The sequence below is a fragment of the Monodon monoceros genome, unplaced genomic scaffold (genome assembly GCF_005190385.1).
Source record: "Monodon monoceros isolate NGI ecotype Baffin Bay Population unplaced genomic scaffold, NGI_Narwhal_1 Super_Scaffold_15, whole genome shotgun sequence".
In the NCBI taxonomy this organism is placed as follows: Eukaryota; Metazoa; Chordata; class Mammalia; order Artiodactyla; family Monodontidae; genus Monodon; species Monodon monoceros.
Window position 1 is genome coordinate 30,795,133 of NW_021703771.1, and position 15,353 is coordinate 30,810,485.

General features: G+C 43.9%; 1 protein-coding gene and 1 pseudogene across 2 annotated transcripts in view; one reads left to right on the forward strand and one right to left on the reverse strand.

The window, feature by feature from the left end:
* Positions 1-15,353, reverse strand: part of FAXC (failed axon connections homolog, metaxin like GST domain containing) — an 80,185-nt gene that overhangs the window by 22,919 nt on the left and 41,913 nt on the right. The gene's annotated exons all lie outside the window — the stretch shown is intronic.
* Positions 2,120-2,659, forward strand: LOC114896235 (annotated as a pseudogene).

The following is a 15,353-nucleotide window of genomic DNA, read 5'->3' on the forward strand; positions in this document are numbered from 1 at the left end:
AGGGAGAACACTAAGAAAGTTTCTAAGTAATAGAAACAAGCTTTGAGAATCTGTCAAATTAAGCAAGGCAAGGGAAACAGCCTCTGTTTTGCAGGGAGCTGCAGAACACCACAGTGTGTTCAGGGACCCAAGGGTAATTTGGTGCATTAGGAATAAAGGTGCACATGGGGAAGAAGTAGGAAATATGGGCAGAGATGTGAAGAGAATTCAGCTTATGAAGAAAAGGAGTTTGGATTTTAGTCTAAGAGACCTGGGAGCCTAACAGTTCTGATTTAGATTGACCACGCTAGTAGAATTCAAAAGCAGACCTGGAGGTTGGGACATCAGCTAAGAATCTGTGGCAAAATCCAGGCAACAGACATTGGGCGCTCCTCCTATGGCTGTGGGGCAGAAAGGAGCTAAGAGGTTAAGGTGTTCGGTGAGGTCCCAGCGAGCTTACTGAGCATCTGGCTCTACAGCCAGGCTCCTGGGTCCAAGCCTGAGCCCACCCCGTCTCAGCCACGTGATCCTGTGAAGGTAGTTAACCACTGTGTACCGCAGTTTCCTCATTTACAAACCAGGCATGATAATACTAATGACAATGATAATCATAATAAGATGTTACTAATACTGCCTCATTTAATTCTCACCAAACCATATGAGGATAGGTATTGTTATTATATTACCATGAGGATATACATGCACACACACACATATATGTACATATGACATATATTGTATATAGTAGGTATTTTATATTACATAGTATACATATATCATATGTGTAATATATATGTATTATATTGTGTGTTATATAATTAATACATAATACACACTATACATTATTATGAAAGTACATATTACCACATGAGGGTATTATATATTGTACTACCATTTGCCTAAGCACACTGGAAATGCTCCACAAATGTCAGCTCTTATCAATATTATTTTGACTATAGGCAAGACACAGCTCTGGGTGCTGGGATCCTGGGACTAACAGAACAGACAAGGTCACTGCTCTCATGGAGTTTACATCCCATGGAGAGATGATAACCAAATCAATCAATAAATAAGAAAGCATCAGCCAGTGATAAGTGCAATGCAGGGAATTAAAGTAAGGTGATGTGATAGAGGGTGACTGACAGCTGTGTTAGACTGGGTGGTCAGGGAAGGCCTCTCTGTGGAGCTGAAATTTACCCAGAGACATGAATGTCGAGAAGGATCTACCGATGCACAGATCTGGAGACTGGGAATTCCAGGCAAGGGAAACAGCTAAGACAAGTGCCCCAGGGTTAGCATAAGCTTGGTGTGTTTGTGAAGCGGAGAGAAGACAAGGATGGCTGGCACACAGTGGGCAAGAGGTGAGGGTTAAGAAATGAGATTGGAAAGAAGGCAGGGCCCAGGCAGTCTAGGGCTTTGAAAGCCAGGTGGAAGACAACAGAGAATGAGCAATCTAGAAGGACTTTTGGCACCCAACTTGAATAACTGAATGGAGGATGAAGAGAGAGGCCACAGGAGGGGATGCTGGTTCGGTGGGAGGGTGAGGGGTTTTCTGTTTGGGGATGTGCTGAATCTCACGTGGTTGTGGGACGTCTAAGTGAAGATACAGAAAACAGCTGGATTCAGGAGATGAATAGAGGGTGGGGGGCTTGACTTCTGAGACCAATCAACATTTAAGGAACCTAAAAAGGGGAGCAGGGAAAAAGGGTCAGAGAGAGCCAATGAGTAAGATAAAGGCTAAAAAGTGTTCGGCAATGATTTCTGGGTTCTCCTAGACTACTTCCATTCAAATCCATGATAGCTGGGTGTTCCCAGACAAGTTTCCTCTTTGTGCCTAAGTTTCCCCATGGACAGGATCACTGTGAGTAGTAAATGACTTAATACATGGAAAGTATGCACCCGCATGTGTTAGAAGGTCACACACACACACACACACACACACACCCAGCCAACAATCCCGCGACACCTGAAACAGCAGGAGACTAATGCCTCCTCATCTCATGCCCAGAAATGGAGTTGAAATGGAGGATGAAGCCTCCGGGGGAAGAAGAAGCCTGAATCCTCTGTACTTCAACACACCCAAGAAATGTCATTTCCATCAGCCTTACAGCAGGGAAGAGACTCCTCAAAGCCTCTCCTTCAGGTAAAAGTTTCCTACTTCAAAAAATCCAAAATTAAAAACTAAAATAAAGAAAAGTTTCTCTTTCCCTGCTGCCACCAAGCTGGCGGGTGTATTCCAGTTTCAGCTCCACCTGTAACCTACAGCCATGGCTGAGGAAGGCATTGATTTGCTGCTGGAAGGCGTAACGGACGTTAACAACACTTTACGGGAGGTACCGAAGACCACCCTCACCCACCGATGGCCTCGCACGTGGAATTCGGGAAGCTGCCAAAGCCTTAGACCAGCGCCAAGCCCATCGCTGTGTGCTCGCGTCCATCTTTGTGTGATGAGCCTGTGTGGGTCAAGCCGGTGGAGGCTGTTTGTACTGAACACCAAATCAACCTAATTCAAGTTGATGACAACAAGAAACTAGGGGAATGAGGGGGCCTCTGTAAAACTGACAAGAGAGGGAAGCTCCGTAAAGTGGTTGCTGCACTTGCGTGGTGGCCAAGGACTAAGGCAAAGAGTCTCAGTCAGGCCGAGGATGTCACTGAGAACTACTTCAAATGCAAGAAATGAACGAATAGGGCTTCCCTGGTGGCGCAGTCGTTGAGAGTCCGCCTGCCGATGCAGGGGACGTGGGTTCGTGCCCCGGTCCGGGAGGATCCCACATGCCGCGGAGCAGCTGGGCCCGTGAGCCATGGCCGCTGAGCCTGCACGTCTGGAGCCTGTGCTCCGCAGCGGGAGAGGCCACAACAGTGAGAGGCCCGCGTACCGCCAAAAAAAAAAAAAAGAAATGAACAAATAAAAAAACTTGGCTCTTGAAAAATAATAATAATTAATAACTAAAAGGCCAAAAGAAAAATAAGTCTTTTAAGAAGGCAGGCAATAAGATCTGGCTTTAATAAGATCTGGCAATAAGGCAGGGTGTTATTTACCCTTTCAAGAGCGCTCTGCAGACAGGTGGGTTGGGGGCCAGGGGTCAGGATACAGTGGTTCATGATGTAAATGGGAGATAAGTGAAGAGAATGACTACTGATTCATTTCATAAAAAGCTTCTGTGTGAAGGGAAGGCAAGAGACAGGACAGAAGTGGAGTGGTATTTTTTTTAACTTTTTTAAAATTGAAGTATAATTGATTTACAATGTTGTGTTAGTTTCAGGTGTACAGCAAAGTGATTCAGTTATATATATTCTTTTTCAGATTCTTTTCCCTTATAGGTTATTACAAAATAATGAGGTATGGAGTGGTATCTTTTTTAGATAGGGAAGACTTATATGGTAAGTAGAAGGAGGCTGTAAAGAAATAAGGGTTGAGGGAGATCAGCTCGGTGCTTTGTGACCGCCTGGAAGGGTGGGATAGGGAGGGTGGGAGGGAGGGAGACGCAAGAGGGAAGACATATGGGAACACATGTATATGTATAACTGATTCACTTTGTTATAAAGCATAAACTAACACACCATTGTAAAGCAATTATACTCCAATAAAGATGTAAAAAAAGTTAAAAATAAAACATATTATTAAAAAGAAATAAGGGTTGAAAGAGGGAAGAGATAACTTGAGGGGAAGGGGTGGAGGGGATGGAACTGAGTGCAGCGAGGAGAGGGAGGCCTCCCAGCTGCCCGGAGCACTGCCAGATGCAGACCACGAGGGCTGGGCTGAGGGATGGAGGACCCTGGGGAGATAGCAGCTTCCCTGACAGATCTCAGGCTAGGCTGAGTGGGAGGGAAGTAAATTTGGGAAGGAGCAAATGAAATAATAGGGTGGGGGGAAGGGGAAGAAGGAAGAAGCCTGAGGTCTGGAGGCATCAATGCTCAAGTGTGGGAGTGAGGTGGGCTAAGATATGTTGATTGGTTCACCAAGGACCAAGCAACTGACTTAATGTACTAGGATACATCAAGTCACCATTTAATTATAATTCCTCCCGAGTTAGGCAGTCTAGTCAATGAATTTTGTCAAATTCAGTCAAATCAGCCCAAAAGAACACTGTTGGGACTCAGGGCAGGCCACTCAAAATATGTCACAGTGGCATATTGATTATTTTGAATTAAAGTCACTTAAGAAATGGCCAATGCAAGATGGACACTCTGACCCTCCTCTCTGTCTTCCTGAAAACAGGAAACCAATCTCCCATGTGGAAGGTGCACTCCCTGCCTCTGGAAGTAGAAGGACACCCTTACCACTCGGAGACAGGGAATTCAAGGCTGAGAAGCCTGTATAAACAAACCTCATTATGTCTTTAATTGACTACCCCAAGCCCAAACCCTGCTTAGACGCTTCACTAATTGAGCACCCAAAACCCAAGTTTCTATGTCCTGTCAATTCCTCGCATATTGTTTCTTTGTCTAAAAAATATAAAAGCTCCCTTCCTTGGCCACTTCTTAGGTACCATTTCTATCAGACCTGCATGTTCGCAAATGAAAATTTCTTTTTCTCCTGTTAATCTGTCTTGTATGTTAGTCCAGCCACAAGAACTAGAGAGGAGTGGAAAGGGAAAGTTCCCCGATCCCACAACACAAATGCAGAGGGTTTCCATATCTGGCGACCCAGGAAAAGCACTGAGCCTTCTCATTCTGTGCTCATCCCTAACACATACATACCTACATAAGATTTAAGAATCTATTGTCTACATGGCGCTATCTTGTGAATCTTTTTCCTCTTTTTTTCTTTTATTTTAATCATTCAGGAATTGGAACCCTGAAAATTTAAACACAAAGTCACTTTTCTCAGGGAAGAAACAGCTGGAACACCCCCAGGATAAAGCAAAAAACAGACTGCTTCTGTCAGAATTACATCAACCAATTTGTGTTGCTAAATAAGCCACAAAGATTTCCAAGAACTCAGCACTGATTAGCATTTCATTTTAATCTGCGAAACGTAACTTCTTTTTGTTTTCGTGAATAATCAACATATTTTTACCAACTGAGATAGCAACAGTAAACCTGGAAAAGAAATGAGCCACAACTGCCTCTTCCCCATAACGATGCAAACACTTTATTTATTTATTTATTTATTTATTTATTTTTGGCTGCACCGCAGGGCATGTGGGATCTTAGCTCCCAGACCAGGGATGGAACCCGTGCCCCCTGCAATGGAAGCGTGGAGCCATAACTACTGGACCGCCAGGGAAGTCCTGCAAACACTTTAGGATGAGCAGGGCTTGACCCCCCCAATCCCTGGTTCTTTAAGATGGCCAGGCCCCCAGGCCTCCATTGCTCCCTCTTTCTGGAAGTCTGGAATGGATGCGATGACTGAAGAGAAGAGCTGCTGCTCTCTGAGCATCTGATCTAATGGTCCTCTCCATTAGCAACTGCAAGCAATTTAGAGTTACTGAATAATATGTAAGGATCTTTCAGAGTAGATCAGTTCACTTCAGTTAGCATCGGATTCCGATATGAAGTTGTAAAAAGCTTAAGCACTCACAGGGACCCAATCAATACAGGTAAAAATAGAATTTATGGTTTCCAGGCCAAATTATTACTATTCTTGCAGGTGATTTTAACAAACCACCAATGCAAATATACAGAAGTTGTCCTGCAGCAAAAGAAACACGTTGTCATTAGCTGCACAGCCCGAGACCGGTTCCCTCGTCTCTCTGACCCTCATTTGGCTTTCCCTTCTGTGAAATAACTATCTCTCAGGGGTGCTGTAAGACTACAACATCTTCAGGATGCTGTTAAAAACAGTGTCTAAAATTTATCTACACAAACAAAAAACCCCTGCAGTCTGCGTAATAGGTTTGTGACACGGAAAGAAGGAAGGACTGGGCTAAGAACCATGAAGACAGACCCACCCAGGGTCACCCTAACCAAGACAGTTCCCTCATGTGGCCCCTTCCATGGCTCTTTACCCACCTGTCCTCCTTCCAGCACCCACACCAGCCCTATAGTAAATGACAAACATATTTTATATGTTTTATAACTTGGAAAACTGTCTCTGCTCTTCTCTCTAGAGAATGAATATAAAATCACCAAATCATCAGAACTGAAAGGACCCCCAAAGACCATTTCTACTTAAACATCGTACTGCCTGTAAAAAGACTCCTCAGCTATGCTGATAGTGGTTCTCACTCTCAGGGCATGACTGCAGAAAACGGCAGCTCCGACCACATCATAAGACAAGCCCTCCCAACTTTAGATGGGTCTGCTCTACAGTGCTGTCTTACCCTGAGTTGCAATCTGTTATTTCACCTCATACACACCCCAGTCCCCCTCTGTCCTCCTTTCCTCTGCCCAAACACGCCCATCACCTGCAACAACGGCTAAGTCACTACCCACTTTCAACACTTGAAAAGAGCTAGTTTATGACCCTTATATCTGCACTTTTCCACATTATCCATGCCCAGTATATTCAAATTCCTCATAGGAAAATTTTTTGAGACTAACCACCTTCTTAACTACCCTTCTCTGAATACACCCGAGTTTGGCCACATTTCATTTAAAAGATGGCTCCCAGAACTGAAAATTGCATCCTTTGTTCAACAAACACTTGCTGAAAGCCTAACATGTGCCAGGCGTTTGTTCAGGCCCTAGAGGCAGAAACCAACCCACCAGGCCTGGTGTCCAGTCCAGCTGAGGAGACAGTCAAGCCTACCATGCAGAGAAGGTACAGGGAGTGCTCTGGGGAAGAAAGTACCAGGGGCCTGGGAGCATGGAACAGGTTTGCCTGACACACTCTGGGAGAAAGTTCCAGAAAGGCTTCCTTGAGGACACAACTTTTTTTTTTTTTTTGTGGTACGCGGGTCTCTCACTGCTGTGGCCTCTCCCGTTGCGGAGCACAGGCTCAGTGGCCATGGCTCACAGGCCCAGCCGCTCCGCGGCACGTGGATCCTCCCAGACCGGGGCATGAACCCGTGTCCCCTGCCTCAGCAGGCAGACTCTCAACCACTGCGCCACCAGGGAAGCCCCGGAAACAACTTTTAAGCCGAGACATTATGCTTTGTTTAAACAGGCTAGGTTTTTATTAGCACCTCTGGAAGCCCATCAGGCTGGTGACATACTGAGATCGAAGTCAACTAAAATCCTTAAATCTTTTTTCATATGCCTCTCCCCACCCTGTGCAATTCAATTTGGGGACCTAAGTACAGAATTTGACATTTATCCCTATTAGGTTTCTTCTTCTTAAGGTTGACAGCTTTGATTCCCGATTTTTCTGTCCAATTTTTAGCTATCCTTCCACGTGGAGTCATTCAAAAACCATTAAGCTTGTCTTTGAAGTTGTCAACAGGTCTTTGAGAAAAGTCAAGAGCAGTGTCCCTGGAGATTCAGGTGATATCAGTCCATTAATGGGTACTGTGGAGGTTACAGATACTCAACCAATCATGCACCCACCACCAATTAATCCAGGGGCTTTCAAACTTTTTTCTTTGGTAGGAGAAGTTCTCTATCAAACAAAATGAAAGGGATTCCCAATACATAAACAGATAACAGAGGAGCTGCTCTAGGTGAAGAAAGGGTGGAAAGATCCAGCCATCAAGGGCTCGCTCTCCCCACCCCCCAACCAGACCTCTCAAGAAACCTTGGTGGCACCATATGCATCCACGAAGCCCCCTGTAAAAACCAGCCATCTTGCACAAGCATAACATGAGAGACAGTCTCCAGTGATTTGAAGAAATCAAGGGATCGTCTATCCAGTTAGTAGGTCCAGCAAGTCACGAAAACACAGTACAGTTGATCCTTGAACAACATTGAGTTTTAACTGCTGCAGGTCCACTTATACGCGGATTTTTTTCAATAAATACACTATATACATACGTGATCCGAGGTTGGTTGAATTCAATGACATGGAACCCGCAGATACAAAGGGCCAACTATGGGACTTGAGCATCTGAGCATTTTGGTATCAGCGGCAGGTCCTGGAACCAATTCCCAGTGGATACCGAGGGATGACTACAGTCCTTTTTGGTATGATTTATTCACAATGAACCAATAATAGTCCTTCAAGAAAACCAGCCATCTATTCAATAATTCCTTCTAGTGTTTTATTTAATTATGAGAATCTACTTTCTCCATCCCCTTTTGGAAACAGGGATGATTTCCTATCTCCATCGTCTGACATTTTTCCTGGCCTCCTCATTTCTGAAAGATTACAATCAGAGTTCCAAGATCACATGGGAATTCTTCACATACAAGGATATTGTTTGAGCCTAGAAACGTAAGCTCTGCTATATTATAAGCCTCCTAAAAGTAAACACCATTTTTATTCGTCTTTGTTTCCCAAGAGTCTAGCATAGCACCCGGTGCATAACTGATACAAAAATAATGTTCAAATAGTTTGCTTGTTAGTCTTTAGTTGTTAAAAAATACTGAAATGCTCTCTTTTGACCTTCTCACCTAGTTTAGATTTCAATTCAACATTCTATATAGAAGCAAATTATGAGTTGAGTGTTAAGACTTTATCCTTGCTGTCACTTAACTTCGTATCCTTAAAAAAACTTTTAAATGTCCTGAGCTCTCTTACAAACCACAAACCTCAATCTCCTGACATTACAGCTTTCTGCTCAGCTCTATAGAGCACCCTTGGCAGTAATAATAATTTCTCTGGGTATGCCTGTGACCAAAGAGAACTGATGAAATGCATCACTCTTTCTAGAGAAAAATGGAAATTACTCACAAACGGTCCACAAGTGGGCACCTAAGGATATACCAATCTTTACGTGCTCTGCCATGGTTAAACCTTGAGCTGCCCTAAAAGAAGGGAAAGTTGACAATATAAGGGGGGCAGAGGAGGGTGGGGAAAGAGAGAGTTGTGAGTGCCTAGTAACTTGTTTCCTGTTGCCATCTCAAACAAAAACCGAGCACTCTGGACAAAAAAAAAAAAAAAAAAAAAAAAATCCATACTATTAATAACCATAAGATTTCAATGTTTCAGTATTATAATCTTCTTTAGATAAAAATCTTTGTAATATTTTTCTTAGGAAAAACCCCAACAAGCTTAATTATTTAGTAAATAGTCGTACCTTGGGGTATCGGTTCCAGGACTCCCGCAGATATCAAAATCCGCGGATGCTCAAGTCCATTACTCGACGCTCCATATCCGCAGGTTTGCATCCGCAGATTCAGCCAATCTCGGATCCTAAACATAGTACAGGAGCCACGCTTGGTTGAATTGCAGATGCGGAACCCAGGCGGATAAAGACAGCCGGCTGTATTGATAAATATGTACAATTTTATGACTTCTGAAACTGTGAAACTCAACTTCAGAAAGTATTAGTTTTTTGTTTTTTTTTGGTACGGGGGCCTCTCACTGTTGTGGCCTCTCCCGTTGCGGAGCACAGGCTCCGGACGCGCAGGCTCAGCGGCCATGGCTCATGGGTCCAGCCGCTCCGCGGCATGTGGGATCTTCCTGGACCGGGGCACGAACCCGTGTCCCCTGCATCGGCAGGCGGACTCTCAACCACTGCGCCACCAGGGAAGCCCGAAGTATTCGTTTTTATTCCTACCAACAGAGGTTAGTGCCTCTTCCCCACCCCTGCAGCTACTTCACACTATTAAAAAAAAAAAAAAACTTTGCCAGTTTGATTGACAGAGTGGTGCCTGATTTTTTAACTTGCACTGCTTTGATTACTAAAGAAATTGAACACTTTTCATGTGTTTATTATTTGTATTATTTTTGCAAATTACCTTTTTATGTCTTTTGCCCAATTTTCCCTTTCAGGCACTCACTTTTCTTACTGACTTGCAGAAGTTCTTCACAAGTTCAGTAATATTGCTTTGTCACGTCACAAACATTTTCCAACTTACCATTTCAATTTTAACTTTATTTATGGTGATGTTTGCTTTCTTTTTCTCACGTAATCCACCAATCCAACCTTTCTTTTTATAGTTTCTCCCTTTGGTGACATTATTAGAAAAATATTCCCAAGTTAACATTATATAAATGTTTCCCGTATTTTATCCTGGCATCTTTACAGTTTTATTTTTTACACTGAAGTGCTTAATCCATTTGGAATTTATTCAGGTATATGACAAAGTCTGGATTGTACTTATGTTGTCCCAGATGGTTAGCCAGCTGTCCCAACACCATTTCACTGAATTAATTTATCTTTTCTCCACCGATTCAAAAGGCTGCCATTTTCATATACTTCCTCTCCACTCATGCACCTGTCTCCCAGGATCTCAAACTCGGCATATCCACAACTGAAATTCCTGATCGCCCCCTTCTCTCCAGTGATCCCCAGCTCTGGGAATGGCTACTTTGCTTATTACTCAATTTTCGTGTCGAGAACTTGGTTATTCCTCACCCCTGCCCTCTCCATCACCACCTCCCACCCCCCCACACACATTTAAAATCACTAAATTTTATGCCCAACTCTAAGGCCATGGTCGTAGTCCAAACGCCATCTTACCTTTCCTGGACTGCATCAGCGTCCTCACTGGGCCCCGAATCCACCCTCGGCCCCTCCAGCGGGTTACACATAAATAAGGTCCCGCCTCTTCCCTACTTTCAACCTCCTATGGCTTTCACTGCTCTTTGAACAAAGCCTGCGTTCTTTACGTGACGTGGAAGGCCTGTATGATCTAGCCCCTGCCTACCTCCACCTCATGCCACACCTCTGCTCTCACACAGTTTCCAGATACACTGGCCATCTTTTCATTCCTTGAAGGCTCCCAGCTGCTCTTCCACTCAGAGCCTTCACGGGTGAAGTTCCTTCCACGTTCCATGCTCATCTCCTCCCTGCCACATCCAATTCCTCTTCCCCACACACATGCCTGCCTAACCCCCGTTTATCTTCAGAGCCCAGCTTAAATGTCATCCCCTCAAAGTAGTCTTGACCATGTCAGTTTCCCCTGCAAAAAATGCCCTCATTGCACCTGGTACTTCTCCAGGGTGGCACTTCTCACAAGTGTTGCTATTATAAATATTACAAGATCTCCCTCAGGTGGCAGTTCTAGTAGCCAGGGCTGTCCCCAACTTGCTCACAGCCCCTCTCAAAGAGCTGAATGCATGTGTGCCCATACAGTCAGACTCATACAGTCCTAAGTCAAAGGCATTATCTTTCAGTCTGCATTCTAATTATTACAAGTATACTCTCCCTCCTAAGGTCTCTAGCCATGGCTGAAAAGAACATTCTTTGATAGGAAATTGCAGTTTCCACCTAGAGAGCCCAGCACTATTTCTGGGCTCAAACAATGAATGCTCTTAAAAGCATTCACAAATTTCAATTTTTTACTCAGAAAGTACTCTCAGATCCACAGATCCTGGACTGCCACGTTGGCTACCTGCTAAACGTGTCCTGACATTCATTCATTCTTTCCTTCATTCATCCAGCAGTTATTTATTGCCCACCAACAGTGCCCAGCTGAGCCTCATAACTGAAACTGTACCTTTATTATTCTCCCCCATATGATTATGTCTCCCAAATCAACTCTAGCTGCTAATTATTCATTTGCTTTTCCCATGACATAAGTGCTATGTCACCATGCAGGGTCTATAAAAGTCCAGTCAAAAGCAAACAAACATTATAGAGTTCAGTCCTCTGTGCTGCTTCGTCACAATCAGGTAAATGGACAGCTTCTTTAAGACCCCTTTGTAACAGTGTGAACTATCAATACCACCGACACCCCCATCCTGCGGCCTGTTTCCCCAGCCTGAGCCCGAGGGTGAGTTAGAGACCAGAGAAGAAATTCAGATCCAGCCTCAACCCACCCCCAACGCCCACACACAAGGAGCTGCCACCTCAACTTTCCTTAATAACCCTTAGTTCCGGTCCACCTGACAAAAGCTGCTTTCCAAAAGCATCATATTGCAATCTTACGTTGTGACCAGGAGAAGCTTGAGAACCACAAGACATGGAGCATAAAACTGCAGAAAAATGACTTCCCTGGTGGCACAGTGGTTAAGAATCCCTGCCAATGCAGGGGACACGGGTTCAAGCCCTGGTCCCAGAAGATCCTACATACCGTGGAGCAACTAATAAGCCCGTGTGCCACAACTACTGAGCCTGCACTCTAGAGCCCGCGAGCCACAACTACTGAGCCCGCATGCCACAACTACTGAAGCCTGCGTGCCTAGAGCCCGTGCTCCGCAACAAGAGAAGCCACCGCAATGAGAAGCCCGTGCACTGCAATGAAGAGTAGCCCCCGCTCGCTGCAACTAGAGAAAGCCCGCGTGCAGCAACGAAGACCCAACACAGCCAAAAGTAAATAGATAAATAATTTTTTTTTTTAATGCAGAAAAAGTTTGGCAACAACCTAAGCCACACTCCCCAAAGAGAGCAGCTCCCGTGCTGCAGCTACAAGACCCCTAATCTATTTCTTACCGAGCCCGGCTTCCTGCTCTGGAGTCCCAGCTCTCTGAGACCAGCTCTCTTATAATAAAGTCCAATATGTGACAAACCCACTGCTAACATCATACTCAACAGTGAAAAGCTGAAAGCATTTCCCCTAAGATCAGGAACAAGGCAAGGATAACCACTCTTACCACTTTTATTCAACAAAGCATTGGAAGTCCTAGCCACAGCAATCAGAGAAGAAAAAGAAATAAAAGAAATCCAAATTGGAAAGGAAGAAGTAAAACTGTCACTGTCTGCAGATGACATGATATTATACATGGAAAATCCTAAAGATGCCACCAGAAAACTACTAGAGTTCACCAGTGAATTCGGTAAAGTTGCAGGATACAAAATTAATATACCGCATCACCACTTCTGCTCCATAGCAAGGTTTTTCAGTCTGGAGGGATGGAACCCCAAAGGCATTTCTGATTAAAAATGGGTTAGAGATTTTCTATTACTAATCACAAAGCCAGTTTTAGTCTTCTATGTATTATTTAACTAAAGAACTAAGTGATCAGTTGAATATCTATGCATTTAAAAAACGAAATTATTTACAACCTGAAAAATAAACAAATAAATTTTAAATGATTTTATTTTTCAGTTCAATAGCAAAATACAATCATTCTGAAAAATTATACCACATTGTAACTATACACGCTGAAAAGGGTGACATGAAGCACATGTGGCAAGTGACTCACTTTGCTGCCTTTGAAAGGAAGCACTACTTTGCATCCCTTTCCTCTTTAATAAATAGCCAAAATCACACATTGGTGTTTATTAAAATAACCAATAGATTTGGCTCTTTTTTTTTTTTTTTTTTTTTTTGCGGTACGCGGGCCTCTCACTGCTGTGGCCTCTCCCCCCACGGAGCACAGGCTCCGGACGCGCAGGCCCAGCGGCCATGGCTCACGGGCCCAGCCGCTCCGCGTCATGTGGGATTTTCCCGGATCGGGGCACGAACCCGCGCCCCCTGCATCGGCCGGCAGCCTCTCAACCACTGCGCCACCAGGGAAGCCCAGATTTGGCTCTTTGACATGTGCCAACCCAATGGCAACAAAGACTCTGAAAAATAAAGACTCCCCAAGCCATTTTCATGACTCAACAAAAGGCTTCAGACCAGGAGGGGAAAGTGCATTTCACTTTATATTAATCAAGTATAGTTGGCTGGAAATCAGCTTGTTTTTCTCACTTTCATTTACAAATTCCACTTTATTACTTGGTTCTTTCAATAACAGCTCCTAAAAAAAGAGACCTTTTCTCCTCAAGTACTTGTACACTTCAGCCTGGAGTTTTAACACATCTCTGTTGGGAGCCAGCCTCCTCAGGACGGGGGTGACTTCAACTCACAAAGCCCAGGAAATGGACATCAATGATGAGACTCCATAGTTTGTGCTGCTCTCAGCCTCCAAGATCAGCATCATAAAACAGCTTGTAAAATTACCTTGGAGATTACATTTTAACTTGCCAGTTAAAGTTCTGGCAACTTCAGACAATGCTTTAAAGGAGTCATCCTGACATAACATAACACACACTCCACTTTAAGTCTCAGCTCCCAAGGAACTGCAGGGTAGCTGTTGGGCCAGGAAATAGCAGGGGACTAGAGTCAGACAGCCTGGATTTGATTCCTGCCTCCACTTTTTACGACTGGCGCAGCTGTGGACAAGTCACTCAACCTTCCTGTGCCTCAGTTTCCTCATCAGCCAAATGGGTGCTGTTCCTTTATACCAGATTCCATCCTCTATTCTTACTTTAGTCTCACCCTAATGGCCACAGCCGGGGATCTCTATGCTAATGAGGGATACAGCTACATATTTCTTATGTTCATTCTGTCTTATTCTCCTTCCACTTCATGTGCATACCTGTAGACTCAGGATTAATAATAGGACAGAAATATGAGCGAGGCAGAGCGCAAAACAGAGTTTTACTGATGAATCTTAGTCAGCTTTTATGGCATCAAATGTGATACCAGCCACACACAATTGCATGGTATAGAATACTTAATAATAGAGGAAAATATGTGCAATATATTCAACAGGGAAAAGACAGGTTGGAAGATTATATATGTGTGTGTACACAAATACACACACATATATAATACAGGTAATCATATATAAGATTCAAAATTATGCATAAAAATATTGGAAAGGTACACACCAAAATGGTAACTGTGGTTAGCAGTACATTATAAGATTAAGGACTTAATCTTCCTTCTCTATGCTTTTCTGAACCTTACCAAATTTCTTTTTTTAAAATACTTTTCTGATATTTTTATTTTTTAAAACTTTTTTGTTATAAATTTATTATTTATTTATTTATTTTTGGCTGTGTTGGGTCTTCGTTGCTACGCGCGGGCTTTCTCTAGTTGCTGTGAACATGGGCTCCTCTTCATTGCGGTGTGCGGGCTTCTCACTGCGGTGGCTTCTCTTGTGGAACACAGGCTCTAGGCATGCGGGCTTCAGTAGTTGTATCACGTGGGCTTCAGTAGTTGTGGCTCGCGGGCTCTAGAGTGCAGGCTCAGTAGTTGCGGCACACGGACTTAGTTGCTCTGCGGCATGTGGGACCTTCCTGGACCAGGGCTTGAACCTGTGTCCCCTGCACTGGCAGGCGGATTCTTAACCACTGCACCACCAGGGAAGTCCCTCAAATTTCTATAATTAACTAATAAATTTAAAAATCAGAAAAAAGGTTTTCTTCACAAACATTTTTTTCCCCAGAAAACAATGTTCCTAGTGAACTTGTATTACATACAAAATCTGTAAAAGTGATAACGGTCATAGCTAATACTTATTTGGCATTTATTATGTGCCAGACATCGTAGTAAGTATATTGCATAAATTAGCACCTTTAGTCCTCACACTCTCTAGCTTCCGAGCCCCATTTTACAGGTGAAAAAAACAAGTTATTCATGTGAAGTTGCACAGCTGGCAAGTGGTGGAGCCCAAGGTCTGAGCCCAGGGATCTGACTCCAGAACTCCCTCCTGTGCGGCCACAAGGCTG